General features: G+C 30.1%; 2 long non-coding RNA genes across 2 annotated transcripts; one reads left to right on the top strand and one right to left on the bottom strand.

Moving 5' to 3' along the window:
• Positions 1–664: 664 nt before the first annotated feature.
• LOC108335608 (uncharacterized) lies at positions 665–8,237 on the bottom strand. The gene is made up of 3 exons (XR_001832764.2): positions 7,929–8,237; positions 7,749–7,828; positions 665–771 (listed from the first exon to the last, which is right to left on the bottom strand). It is a non-coding gene; the product is annotated as an uncharacterized LOC108335608 (long non-coding RNA).
• LOC128194187 (uncharacterized) lies at positions 1,029–2,847 on the top strand. The gene is made up of 2 exons (XR_008245510.1): positions 1,029–1,404; positions 1,958–2,847. It is a non-coding gene; the product is annotated as an uncharacterized LOC128194187 (long non-coding RNA).
• Positions 8,238–13,399: the final 5,162 nt, after the last annotated feature.

Genomic DNA, 13,399 nt, shown 5'->3' with positions numbered 1-13,399 from the left:
TGTTATTTTTTCTTTATTAATACATTAAACTAAGAGAAAAAAATTAAAAATACTCATTTCATTTCAAATAATTCATTGTGGTTATAAATTAATTAGATTTAAATAAACTTTTGAACTAGTTACTCTCTCTTGGAAAGGACATCATTAGCTCCGTTTAAAGTAAAATGATACTATTATGTTTTCTGAAATTAAACTGAGACCAAACTGCTTATAAAATTTTACACAAATTTTCCATTTGTATATTAAATATCATTTTTTTTTGCATTACACATGTACCTTCATAAAATTGGTGACTGTAAGCATAATTTGAGAAAGCATATTGTATTTTACTCATCCATTTATTATTCAGATGATGTTAGTTGCATGATTTAATAAAAGCTTCCAAAGTTAAAAATGTTCATGTTCTACTACATATATGATGCATAATTGATAATGGGATGTGAACTAAAGATGATGTTTCTAATTTGGAAGTGAAAATTATAAAAAGATTACTTTACCTGATTTAACTAATACGCAGAGAGAGAATATAATGGAGAATTGGCAGAGAAAGAAACAAGTGGTCATCCATTATTTCAAAGATTTACGGAACTATAAACACAAACACATATGTGAGAAGGAAACTATTAGAATTTTAAATCAGAGGAGAACAGAATCAATACCTCCAGAGAGATGAAAGTGCTCCCTTGCTATAGAATGCTCACGTTCACTACTGTTGCAAGAGATAAAAATGAAAGCCCACCCTTTTTCTAACACTCACAATTTGTCTTCTTCCTATTCACCAAGTATTACTATTAATACTCATTCTGCATGATTGATGTAAGATCTTGGAATTTAATATATTTCTAGGCAAAAGTTGGCATAAGTTAATAGGGAGAATATTGGTTATTAATAAAATAAGTTAGGTGTGTTTTGATTTATTAATGTCTTAATTTAGATATGGGAACTAAAGTAGTAATTATAATATAATTAAAAAGAAATGACATGTCTGGTTTAATAGGTATACGGTCTAAGTACGAGACTAGGTTCGAGGCTGGTGGAGTCAAAATCGGTTATTTTTGTTTTATTCCTTTCTTTTGGTTTTGTGAATAGACATCATTCTTTCTTTTATTTATTTATTTTCCGTTAGGGGAAAAGGGGATTAAGGTTCTTTTCGTTTTTTATTTCGTTGGGGGATTAGGGGGGAGATGGAGAGGATGCGACGCGAGAGAGGGTGAAGCACAGAGTCTTCGTGTGCGATCCAAAAGTGGAGACAACGGTGATGGAGGGTCGATTCGAGAAGTAGGAGGAAGTGTTAAGAACCAAGCGCAATTTTTTTAGAATGAACGAGAAGGGCTTTGTGTTTCTTGGGGTTTTGGGCAAACGTGGGGAGTGACTATCCTAATGGTTGACGAGGTTTCAAACCAGGTATGGGGAACTAGCTTGTTTGTTATTTGATTAATTTCTTGAATGCCTGTTTGATAATGAAACACTGTCATATTGGGTAACCTGTGAATTTTGAATTGATGCTTTGGTTTGATTAATGGATTGATTCTGCTTTATGTTGTATTTTGGAAACAAATTGTAATTTGGACTGTACTGCTTTTAATCTTTGGATATTTGATATTTTCATTATCTTGTTATGAGGTTAAGCATGTTGAGATGATGGCCTTGGTTGGGGTGTAAGTGTTTTGAGCTTTATTATAGTTGAAGTTCACTAAGTCTGCAAAACTACCCTTATATGAGTTGTCCATATATATCTCAATTTAGAACGTGACAATGCATGGTTTAGGTGCTGGAATGGGTGGGTTCGAGGTAAGTTTGGGAGTAGGACAGTGGCTTAGCTATCTTTCTGTGTGGCAGTGGCGGCCCGAGTGGGTTTAGTGCAATTGGGTGTTTGAGATTGAGTTAAGGAAGGGTGAGTGACTGGTGCAGAAATGTTGTAGCTAACTATTGTTTTTCTCATGACTATGTTTGGCAGCATGTAATTAATTGATTTCAAACTGCTATGACTCGTTCTAACATGTGTGAGATACTTCATGTCCTTGAATACCTCGGGTTGGGTGGTTATGTGTGAGGAGTGATGGTCTAAGGATAGTAGTTGTGGGCAAGGTTGGAGTTGTGTTAGAGAATGGTAGTGAGTGGAGTTCGAACCTCAAAATATCTTGAGTGTTACTCTTGTTATTGCGCAAGAGCAAAAGAGTGATTGATGGTGAAGTTTGGTAATATATGGGGAATTTAAGGGTTCTCTGCGATGTAGTGGAAAGAGGTCTTTTGTGCCGGTGCATGGCACTGGAAGAGGATGAGTTAAAAAAGAGCGGAAATGGTTTTTCGTGAATATTGTTTTTCTTAGTGAGAGAGACACAATGTTGAATCAAACATGCGGTGTAGTGGTGGTTATGATTCTTTAGAATGTCGTCTTGCCATACTTCGTTAATTTAGGATTGTACTTTTCCTCTTTCAAGAGATAGAATGGTAGTCATATTTCTTCTTCTGAGGGGTAGAAAGGTTGGATCTCTTCGTCTTTAAAAGGCGGTGGAAGAGATGAATCTCTTCGTTTATGATGGGCGGTAGAAGGGACTGGAATTCAAGTGCTTTCTTTTCCTCTTGCGATGGGGTAGAAAATGATTGATGTCTCGCTCGTAGGATTCCGGCTCATGCTGAGTTTAGGAACAGGAGAGATAAGTCCGAAGTTGCGGTGAAGGACCACTCGAATTATTCTGTTTTGGTAAACAGGGTGCGGGAAAGTTTGGAAGAAGACATTCGTTTATAAAGATGGTTGGTATTGACACAGGTTTTCTGTAATGGAAGGGTTGTGTGGAACTAATGGGTTGATCATGATTCCTTATAAAGAAATGTATGGGTTGTCAATGTATTGATTGTTATAGTCTTACTATGTGTTGATACTATTTGATGTGATATGATTGTGATAAAGGCTCAACATCTGAGATATAAGTGTTGTGTTGGTGTTTTAAGGTTGATTCAGTTAGCTCACTCAATACATTTGTTTGTGTTGTGGCGATGATTGTATGATGTGTGTTATACAAATAGATATTTAGATGTTGTTGAAGCAACGTGATTGACGAGAGAGGGATTTGTTCTAGGAGTTTGATTAAAATCTTTATTTACTTTGTGAAAGGAATTAAAGATTTGTATTAAGCTATTTATTTTCGTGTTGGATTTGGATAATTAATATTCAAAATTGTAATAGCTATTAAATGGAAAATTTTCATTACTTATGGTTTTAGCAAAATTCTTTAATATTTGTTACTATAAATAACTCTCAATAATAGAGATGTTACATTTGAGAGAGACTATGCCTTTGAAAAGTCTTGGAAGTTTATTTATTATTTTTGTGTGGTAGGTGCTATTAGAATTCAAAACTATATACGGATTTAACTTTTGTAAACTTAATCTTTCTTGCAAAATTTTCCATTAGAAGGAATTAATTTGCATCTAGAAAAATAACATTATTTTTTCTTGGATCAGTCTATTTAAAGTTAAAAAAAGGTTTAATTAAGTTTTGAATTTATGATAAATTTGATAACTTTCAAAAATTTTATAATTTATTGAATATTTGATAAAATTATATATTTCAAGTAAGTCTTTACCGTTTAACTCTTTTTATTAATTATATATGATGTGTGAGCTAGGTGGATTTTGTTGTTAAATAGATGATGCTGTCTTTGTTTAGCTACTGTGATATGTAATTTTATAATTTTATGAAATCATGATTTTATTATTTTGAAATTTTATGATTTTATAATCTTATATAATTTTATAATTTTATATCTCACTATCCAATATTAAAAACCTCCAACAACGTGGCGGTGCAACAAAAAGTGTTTTATTATGCACTTTATAGTCACATTACACAATTAACTAAAAAAGTTAAACATTAAGAACTTAATTTAAAAGTACAATTTTATTAAATATTTAATAGGCTATAAAAATTTATTAGAGACTTAATTGAAAGTTAATAGATTTATAAGGATTCAGAACTTAATTAAACTAAGAAAATATTATAATTTGTAAATGAAATTTACTTTTCTCTTATTTACATAATATTTGAAATTAAAAACTAGTATAAGTGTTTCAACCCAAATTTAACTTCACCCTAAAATCTAGTATAAAATTAAAAGTACAAAAATGTCCTTTTAAAATTCTTATACTTTTTTTTAAAGATATTATTTAAAATACATAATAAAAAGTAAAGTAGAGAAAATTGAATTTTGTATTCAATGTTATAAAAATTAAATAAAAATAAAAATGGATGATTCTTTTTTTAGACTGACCCTTTAAAAAAATTAGATTGTGTGAAATAAACCATTAATAAAACAAATTGAACTTACATATAACACAACACTTTCGAAGAAAACTTGTTTAAAGAAAACTACTTTTAAAACAATGTATATTTAAGTTAACTTCTTATAAAATAATTTTCATACGAGTGAATTTATAAAAATGTAGCCTCTAAAAAAACAAATATAATTAATTTAATTCAATACAAACTATTCAAATTTATATTTTTATATATATATATATATATATATATATATATATATATATATATATATATATATATATATATATATATATATATAAGTAAACAGTACCACCAAGATGGTTTCACTTTCAGATTAAGGATAACACGGATTGAGAGGTAAGAATTGATAGTGAATACTTGTTAATTATCTTGTTTAAAAAGATATTTGTAAAAAAGTACCATGACTTTTTTTCTTCATACGTATGGAATATATTTTTTATTTTATTTTTTAAATTTTAAATAAAATTATTTAACAATAAATCTTTAAAGTATAAATTTAGGTAAAACTATTAATTTTAAAATATAATTCAAATAAAATTATACATTAAATTGTTAATGCAAAAAAATTTAGTCTTTTTTTAAAGACAAATTTAAATAAGTTGAATTAAAGTATAACGTTTAGAACTTAATTTTTATGAATGAATTTAATTTTATAAATTTAAATTTAAAACATTTAAGTATATAAAACGTTAAGTCAGCAGATTTCATTCTCTTTTCAGTTTTTTGTTTTTACATAGTTTTATATAATTCTGTTTATACTCTTTTGCCTTTGAAGTTCAGTAAAAAAGAGAAGAAGCAGATGTAGTTGATATCTAACTAATTTGGAAGTGGAAATTAAGGAAAAATAGGTAAGCTTAGGTTACCTCCTTTAACAAATATGCAGAGAGCAATGGGAGAATTGGCTAGAAAGAAACAAGAGGTCATCCATGACTTCAAAATGTGGTCTAGCACACAGAGACGCTCCAACGTTAAGATACTATTTAAACACAAACACAAACAAACACATTTACAGTTTTCATTGAAAAGGAAACTATTAGAATTTCAAGTCAAAGCAGAACTTAGCTCCACAATGATTGTTACCTCCACAGAAACGAATGCACTCCATTACTTGAATCAGCGTGTACGTGACATGCTGATTGTGTTTTTTTTAATGATGTGTCATAGTTTATATGGTAATAATTAAAAAAATGGGGAAATTTTAATTACACTCAGTCCTTTTGCTCAAATTAAGATGTGTGAACAAAAATTGGAGACAGCTGAGTGCTTCTTCAAATTAGTGTTCTTACGTAGGGTTGATGTTCGAAAAGATTTAGGATGAAGATGTTAAGTTCTTTGACTCATGGCTCTCTCGCGATAGATAGATGTTTGAAGGATTTGCTCACGAAAGAGATTGAACGACATTGTTCGAATGGGTTGTTGTTGTGTGTGGTTCTGAGATTCTAATTTCTCTTTGCAGGATGGATCGCTATTTATGTCACGATAGCCATTGAGGTTGCACGATTGAACTAGGACACGATTTAGGTTTTGCGAATGTGCTAGTGTTGTTGCGTTAATGATGTGCAAAACTTAGGTTCGCCATGGTTGCTGACTTTGGGTGGCTCGTGATTTGGATTCACAGTGGGAGCAATGGTGATGAATGAAGAAGATGATGATTCTCGAACTGGGTTTTGCAATTAGAAGTCTCTCTCGTCTTTGTGGTTTGTGCATGGTGGCCATGGTTAGTGGTTGCAATGGCACGTGTAAGTTGAGGCGCGGTGGTGGTCCGGTGATGGTGTCCTCACAGCGACTCACGGTTGAGGCGCGACGACCATCAACTTCCCCTTTCACCATTGATGGATGTTTAGTAAACCCTAAACTCTCAAACAAAATCCGTAATTTTCAGAAATAATGGTTGTGAGAGTGATGAAGATGGTGGCCGAACGATGTTAATGGTAACTACACAAAAGGATTGAGGGAGGAGGATGGTGGTTGGTGAAATCCCTAATTTTCAAAAACAATTCAGTTTAATTAACTTTTCTCAATTTTTTTAATTTTAAAAAATCAAAAAATTAACGTCAGACTCAGTTAAAATTATCTATTTAATACATAATTTAAAAAACTAACATTAGCATCCATGTCAACATAATTCTAACGTCCATGTCCAATTTAACGGTAGGACTCTATTTATTTCAATTTTTCAAAATAAGTACCCAATTGAGAAAACAAATAAGTAAGGGTCCTGTTTGAGATTTTGACCCAAAAATAGAACCTACCGAATCATTAAACCTAAAATTTTACACAAATTTTTCATTTGTATATTAAATATCACTTCTTCTTTTTTACTTACATTACCCATGTACCTTCATATAAAGTTAGTGAATGTAAGCATAATTTGAGAAAACATCTTGCATTTTTACTCATTCATTTATTATTCAGATGATGTTAATTGCATGTGATTTTAACAAAACTTCCGATGTTAAAAATGTTCATCTTCTACATATATGATGCCTAATTGATAATCGGATGTGAAGTAAAGATCATGTTTCTATTATAATACTATTCAAAACAACTCGCAAAAAGAAAATTGTAGTTTGATAGTTATTTTTTAATAATAGAACTCGTCATTCATTGATAATAATAAATCATGTGATTAGCATGTTAATTCTTAAAAAAAAATTATTGAGTCAAATCGATTCAAAATTAGTAAAAAAATATATTAAACACCATAGTAAAAATGTTTTAAGAGACATATTCTTTTACATTTAATTAAAACATTTTAAAGATAAACAATTGAAAACAACAGTGAATAGGTGTACTGTGTTTATTTTTATTTTATGATGATAAAAAAAATTATAATTAAATTTTTAAAAATATATTCATGAAAATTAATTACGAATTAAATTTTTTTCATAATTTTATTATTATAAAATGTTTACAAAGTTATTTTCTTTATTCATAGTAATGATATATGTAATGAGTATAATAATTTACACTAGATAATAAGTTATTTTATTAATTATTATTACTCTTGATCCCATAAAAATACAATTTAGTTAATTATTTAAATTTAAATTTACAAGTTATTATTTAGTTATTTATGTATTTTTAATAATATATCGGATTTGCAGTCATGAGTGTACTTTGAAGATTAAAAATGCATAAAATGATATCGTTGTTGACCTGGTAGGGATGATAGTTGATTTTTGAAAATCTTCCACAACCAATTTTAAGTTCATACATGCATTTAGTCTGATTATAGGTGTTTTAAGTGAGTTACGATGAAGAATGAAGAATAAAATAAAAGATTAAATTAAGGAGTTTCGTTTCCATAAAAGAGAGTATGTGAAGCAAAGAAAAAGTGGAGAATGAGTAAGATACAGTTGCTGGTGTTTTGATGAATAAGAAGAAGCAGATGTAGTAGATCTAAGTAATTTGGAAGTGGAAAATGATAAAAAGATTACTTTACCTGATTTAACTAATATGCAGAGAGAGAATTGAGAATTGGCGAGAAAGAAACAAGTGGTCATCCATTATTTTAAAGAAACTCTGAAACGTTTAACAGACATAAACACAAACACGTTATCTACAACTTCCATTGAAAAGGAAACTATCAGAATTTCAAATCAGAGCAGAACAGAATCGATACCTCCAGAGAGATGAATGTGTTCCCTTGCTTGAATCTGACCAGAGAATATGTTATAGAATGCTCACACTCGCTACTGTTGCAAGAGATAAGAATGAAAGCACACCCTTTTTCTAACACTCACAAGACTTGACTTCCATCTTTGAAAAGTCTTCGTCGTTTATTTATTATTTTTGTGTGGTGGATGCTATTAGAGTTCAAAACTATCTACGGATTTAACTTTTGTAAACTTAATCTTTCTTGCAAAATTTGAAATTTGAAGGAATTAATTTTCATCTAGAAAAATATCTTGAAATTTGATAAATTTGATAACTCTCAACATTTTTATAATTTATTGAATATTTAATTAAATTATTTATTTCATGTAAGTCTTTACTGTTAATTTTTTTTATTAATTATATGTGATGTGGTAGATAGGTGCATTGTGTTGTTAAATAGATGATGTGAATCTTGTGTTGCTGTCTTTGTTTAGTTATTCTGATATGTAATTTTATAATTTTATGAAATCATGATTTTTTATATCTTTTAAAAGTCTTTGTCGTTTATTTATTATTGTTGTCGGTGGGTACTATTAAAAAGGAGAATGGACAGATTTAATTTTTGTAAACTTAATATTGCATTACTATTTGCATTTATCCATTTTATGGTTTTTTCTTCGTCAATCTCCGTTTTTTTTTTCTTCCTCCACACCAATAAAATCTATAATTCTCAAATTAAATTTATTAAAATTATCACCATTTTTCATCTTTGCAAGCACAAGACTGTTTGTTATCTTCCTCTTCTCCTTTGCCTTACCTTATTCAAGGACAATATCACACTCTTAATTTGGCTATATATATATATATATATATATATATATATATATATATATATATATTATTGATTTTGTACTATTGGTTTGTAATTTGTGCAGTTATTTACTTGTTAATTTTTGTTCCTTTTTATTTAAAACCTTAAGTTTTTAAATCAAGATGATCCTTTTATTTTTGTAACGATGGTGCGTGAATACAGTGAGAAATAAGATAGGAATTTTGTGTTGATCTGGATGCTCTAGTCTATAGTTGCAATAAATTAATATCAACACGTTTAAGAAATAAAGATCCTGGGATAAAATCTTGATAAAAAATAGGAAAAGACTGTTAGTATAAATGAAGACATTAACATATCCAATCATTCTTAAAGTAGAATTTTCTTGTATCTGACACATCTCAGAGAAAAAAATTAGAATTGTTTCTAAATGGATAAAAGCTTTAATTATGTTGAACAGTTGAAATATTGGTGTACGGTTATATGTAGAAGATATTGGTGTACGGTTATATGTAGAAGATATTGGTGTACGGTTATAATCAATTTTAAGAGCACTATTCACTATGTAAAAATAAAGAAGATAAATCAAATGTAACTCCTTTTCTCTCGAACATGAAATTTTTTATCCCTTAAATGCTTTGGAGTGAATATTATTATGCTTTATGGAATCATGCAGACAAACACTACAAAAATAATATATTTTAGAAGGGGTTATTTTCCGGCGGTTTCAGACACCCCGATAACTTCCGGCGGTTAATAAGAAAAACCGTCCCTAAATATTTTATTTTTAATTTTTAGAATAATTTTCCCTTACCTCTCCCGCCTCTTCATTCCTTCCGCATAATCTAAATTTCTCCCCAAACCCTAATTCTCTCTCCCCGCTGTCTTCAATCTCCCAAACCCCTTCATTCCTTCAGCATAATCTAAATATCTCCCCAAACCCTAATTTTCTCTCCCCGCTGCCTTCAATCTCCCAAACCCCTTCATTCCTTCAGCATAATCTAAACTTCAAACAATTTCTTCAAAACAGAACCCCTTCATTCCTTCAGCATAATCTAAACTTCAAACAATTTCTTCAAAACAGATCTGTGGTTCCCCGCATCCGTTTGGTTCCCCGCATCACAATCTTCAAACAATTTTCGTGTTGGTTCCCCGCATCCGTGTGGCTTCGTGTTGGTTCCTTGCTTGGAAACGAGGCGTTCGTCAAGATATCTTATTATAGAAAGAACACAACACTCTCAACAAGGTTCCGATCAATTTCGTGTGTTTTATGTTTTTGTTTGGTTTGGTTTTTTTTTCTCTAACCAGAGTGCATGTGTTGCGCTGAAAGAAATAGAGGTGGAGTGTGAGTTTTTGAAGAGGTGGTGTGAGAATCTGACGGAGGAGAACAAAAGGAAGTGCAAGAGCTCAGTGCGGAAGACTTGAAATATGATTTAGGTATGAATTAATGGAAAAATAAATCACATAGCAGGATTTTATGGTTAGGCTAATAAATTGTTTCCAACTTTTGAGAGTAGCTTCGTTACTCCTGTTATGTTGTTGAGTTTGGAATCATGAATGTGACATTTGATAAAAATGATTAACATTTGCAAATAACGAATTTAACCTTAATAAAATTGCCTTTGCTTACCAATCTCAATCTTCACAACAGTAGTGCCGTAAAGACCAGATTTCCAACTGATATCATTACACAGTTTATTATTTATTATACAGTTTAACTGATATCATTACACAGGTTTAACTTTTGTCTGATATGGATGATTTATTACACAGTATATTTTCTGAAATTGTTTGTAAAATTTTTAACTTTAATTTTTATGAAGTTAATGAATTTGTAATACTTAAGCATGAGAGTGTGTAGAATTATTTTACTTTACCATGCATTAATTGTGTTCTCAATAGTTTATTGATTTTCAAAAGTGTCTCATGAAAACAACCTTTTTAAGGTAATGTGTTTTAAAAAATAATAAAATGACATGATAACTTTAGAAGAAAAGAAGAACCAAAATTTTTGTTTTGATCAACTGGTTTGCATGGAGCCGTTTTTCCACTCTAACTGTCAGATTCTTCATCCAATCACAAAGTCAATGTAACCATTTGATTGCCTTGTTCTTCCCATGTGGATCTGAGTCTCTTGCTTGAACCTTGCTCCCTTGGACGAAGCTTCCCTAAGCCTTCCTGGCTCCTCCTCACCATAAATGAACTTTTTTTTCTTATCTGTTTTTCATGAGTTTTTGTCTCATGTAGACAAACTGAGATCCAAGAAGACAAGACCATGTAAGTATTATGAGATTTTAATAACAATTGTTGTTTGTTTTGGTTGTTAAAATATTACTAGACTCCCAATTTGTTGATGAAATTTCTGTGACAGAATATCCCCTCAAGACTCGGTCATGTATAGACCATTTATGACATGCGATGATCAATAAACACATATTACATATCCCTCTGCTTGTAAACAAAAATAGGTACCCTTTATTGATAGTGTGTTTTGGTCTATGTCAGAATCAGAATAAGGTTCCAACCTCAACGCCTGAACCAGTGATTTTCTTATGATGCAAAGACCTGCCAAAGGGTGAAAAATCACTTTGTATGGTTTTGCTTCTGATAAACCATTTGATTGAACTTATTGTATCATTTAAATACTTAGGCAAGGTATTATCCTAATATTGCAAAATCAAAGTAGACATGGTCAAATAAGTTCATTTAAATATGATGACCGGATAGTATCGCTTAAAAACAATAATTTAATTTTAATTTTAGGTATGTTTTGATGTTCATTCATTATTTACAAATGAGAAGACTTGTCATCCTTCCATGCTTGCAGGTGTGTACTTTAGACTTCATTCTTCTATTCCTCTACGTTAGCCTTTACTTAGCCTTTTAAGAAGTGGAGTGTCACTAGCTCTGCTATTAATGTTTCAGAAGTAACCATTTATTTTGATCTACACATAATGGTCTGTGTTTCCATTTTCTACAGAATGAAAAAATTGATTAACTAAGAGTTCTAGGCATCTTTTCATTTTCATTTTCCATACAATTGGCTGGAAAACCACTTCAAATTTTTATGTTGTGACAAAGCCTTGTTAATGGCGAATCACTTTTTACTCTGAGAAAACCACTTTAGCAATTGTGTGGCTAGTGTCAATGGAATAACTTTTTTTGCAGTATGCAAATCACAGATGTTCAGTTAACTTTGTCAAGTTTGTACCTCATTAAACATTACCTCATATGAATAATTTTGTAATTTAATGATTAAATACTATTTTCTGTACAAGAGATGGAGACAACGTATTATGTGACTGTGATATTAAATGTGCTTCCTTTGATAAAGTTATATATGCAGAGAACTCTACATATCTAATTAAATTAAAATAATTTTGTTTTTAATTCATCTATAATAGTGTTGGTTTTTATCATTCAATTAATTATTTTAAGTAATTACTCATTAATTATTATCTTTGTTATTTTCATAGTATAAATTACTTATTTCAATTTCTCTCTTAATATATAAATTATTTGTCTATGAAATTTTGGGATTTTAAAGCTATTTTAAAACTGACAACAACGTTACATACGTTATATCTATCATAGTTTAATGCTTCAAATTATGCAAAATTTATGTGGATTATATATTAAAAAGAATAAAATACTTACTGAAACATTTAAATAATAATAAATTTAGTTAAAATCAACATAACACTCTAGACTATCAACCTGTAATTTACACTACCTTCACTTGTTGTATGGTGAAGAAATACACTTATGACAACTTATATTCTTCTGTATGATATAAAGTATATTAGTAAAAGAAATTCAAAGCTAAAAACAACAATTCATAATATTTTCTCCCAAACAAACTATGTAACTTTGATCTTGTATTGTACTTGGTTATGCAAGGGTAAAGGCTCGCCCTATCAGGACTAACTCTATTCTTGGACATAATGCGGCAAGTGTATGTTGTATTGCTTAACCTAGATCTCTTTTTGGTATGCATGTTTCTTACCTGTGTTATTTATATTTTATCCTGAGCGACTTAATCATAATGCACTATGTATCAAATTACTCTTTTCTTCGTGGATAACCATAATTGAGGTTGATGCTCCCATTTAAATAAGTCTCTTCTTCTGCATGTAAGTAGCTCAAATGGTAAATTTGGTTTCTCATATAATTACATTCACTTTTACTTTAGAAGTGACCATGATCCATACCATTCATTATAATCACACTGGTGATGCTTCACTATTTATTTGTAAATATTTTTCTTTTACGAGACATGATGTTTTCCATTTAAACCATAACTATATTAAGGTCACTTTTATGGGCTTGGCATAAATATTTATGTTGTAAAAATGTCCTCTGTTGCTGTTAATTTTAATGTTACTTTTGGAAACCTCACCCATAATCATGAATCAATCAAAAGTGAATTTTGTTGTCATTTCCTCATATAGCTTTGTTTGCTGCAGCTAGAGGTTACTCAAGGATTTTGTGACCCTAACCCTACATAATATGTTGGTAGTGAGAAAACAGAGCACACATAAAAACAAAAATAAAGTATTACAAAATGACAATGATACAATTGGTAGTCCCTACAGAGAAGACAAAAGACATTCATTGAAGAAAGGAAAAAAATGGTTTCTGTAATTTTGAAGAAAAAATGAGATGCA

This window comes from Vigna angularis, chromosome 10, assembly GCF_016808095.1.
Source record: "Vigna angularis cultivar LongXiaoDou No.4 chromosome 10, ASM1680809v1, whole genome shotgun sequence".
In the NCBI taxonomy this organism is placed as follows: Eukaryota; Viridiplantae; Streptophyta; class Magnoliopsida; order Fabales; family Fabaceae; genus Vigna; species Vigna angularis.
Note: the sequence above shows the minus strand (reverse complement) of the source record. Positions and strands in the feature narration are given on the sequence as shown.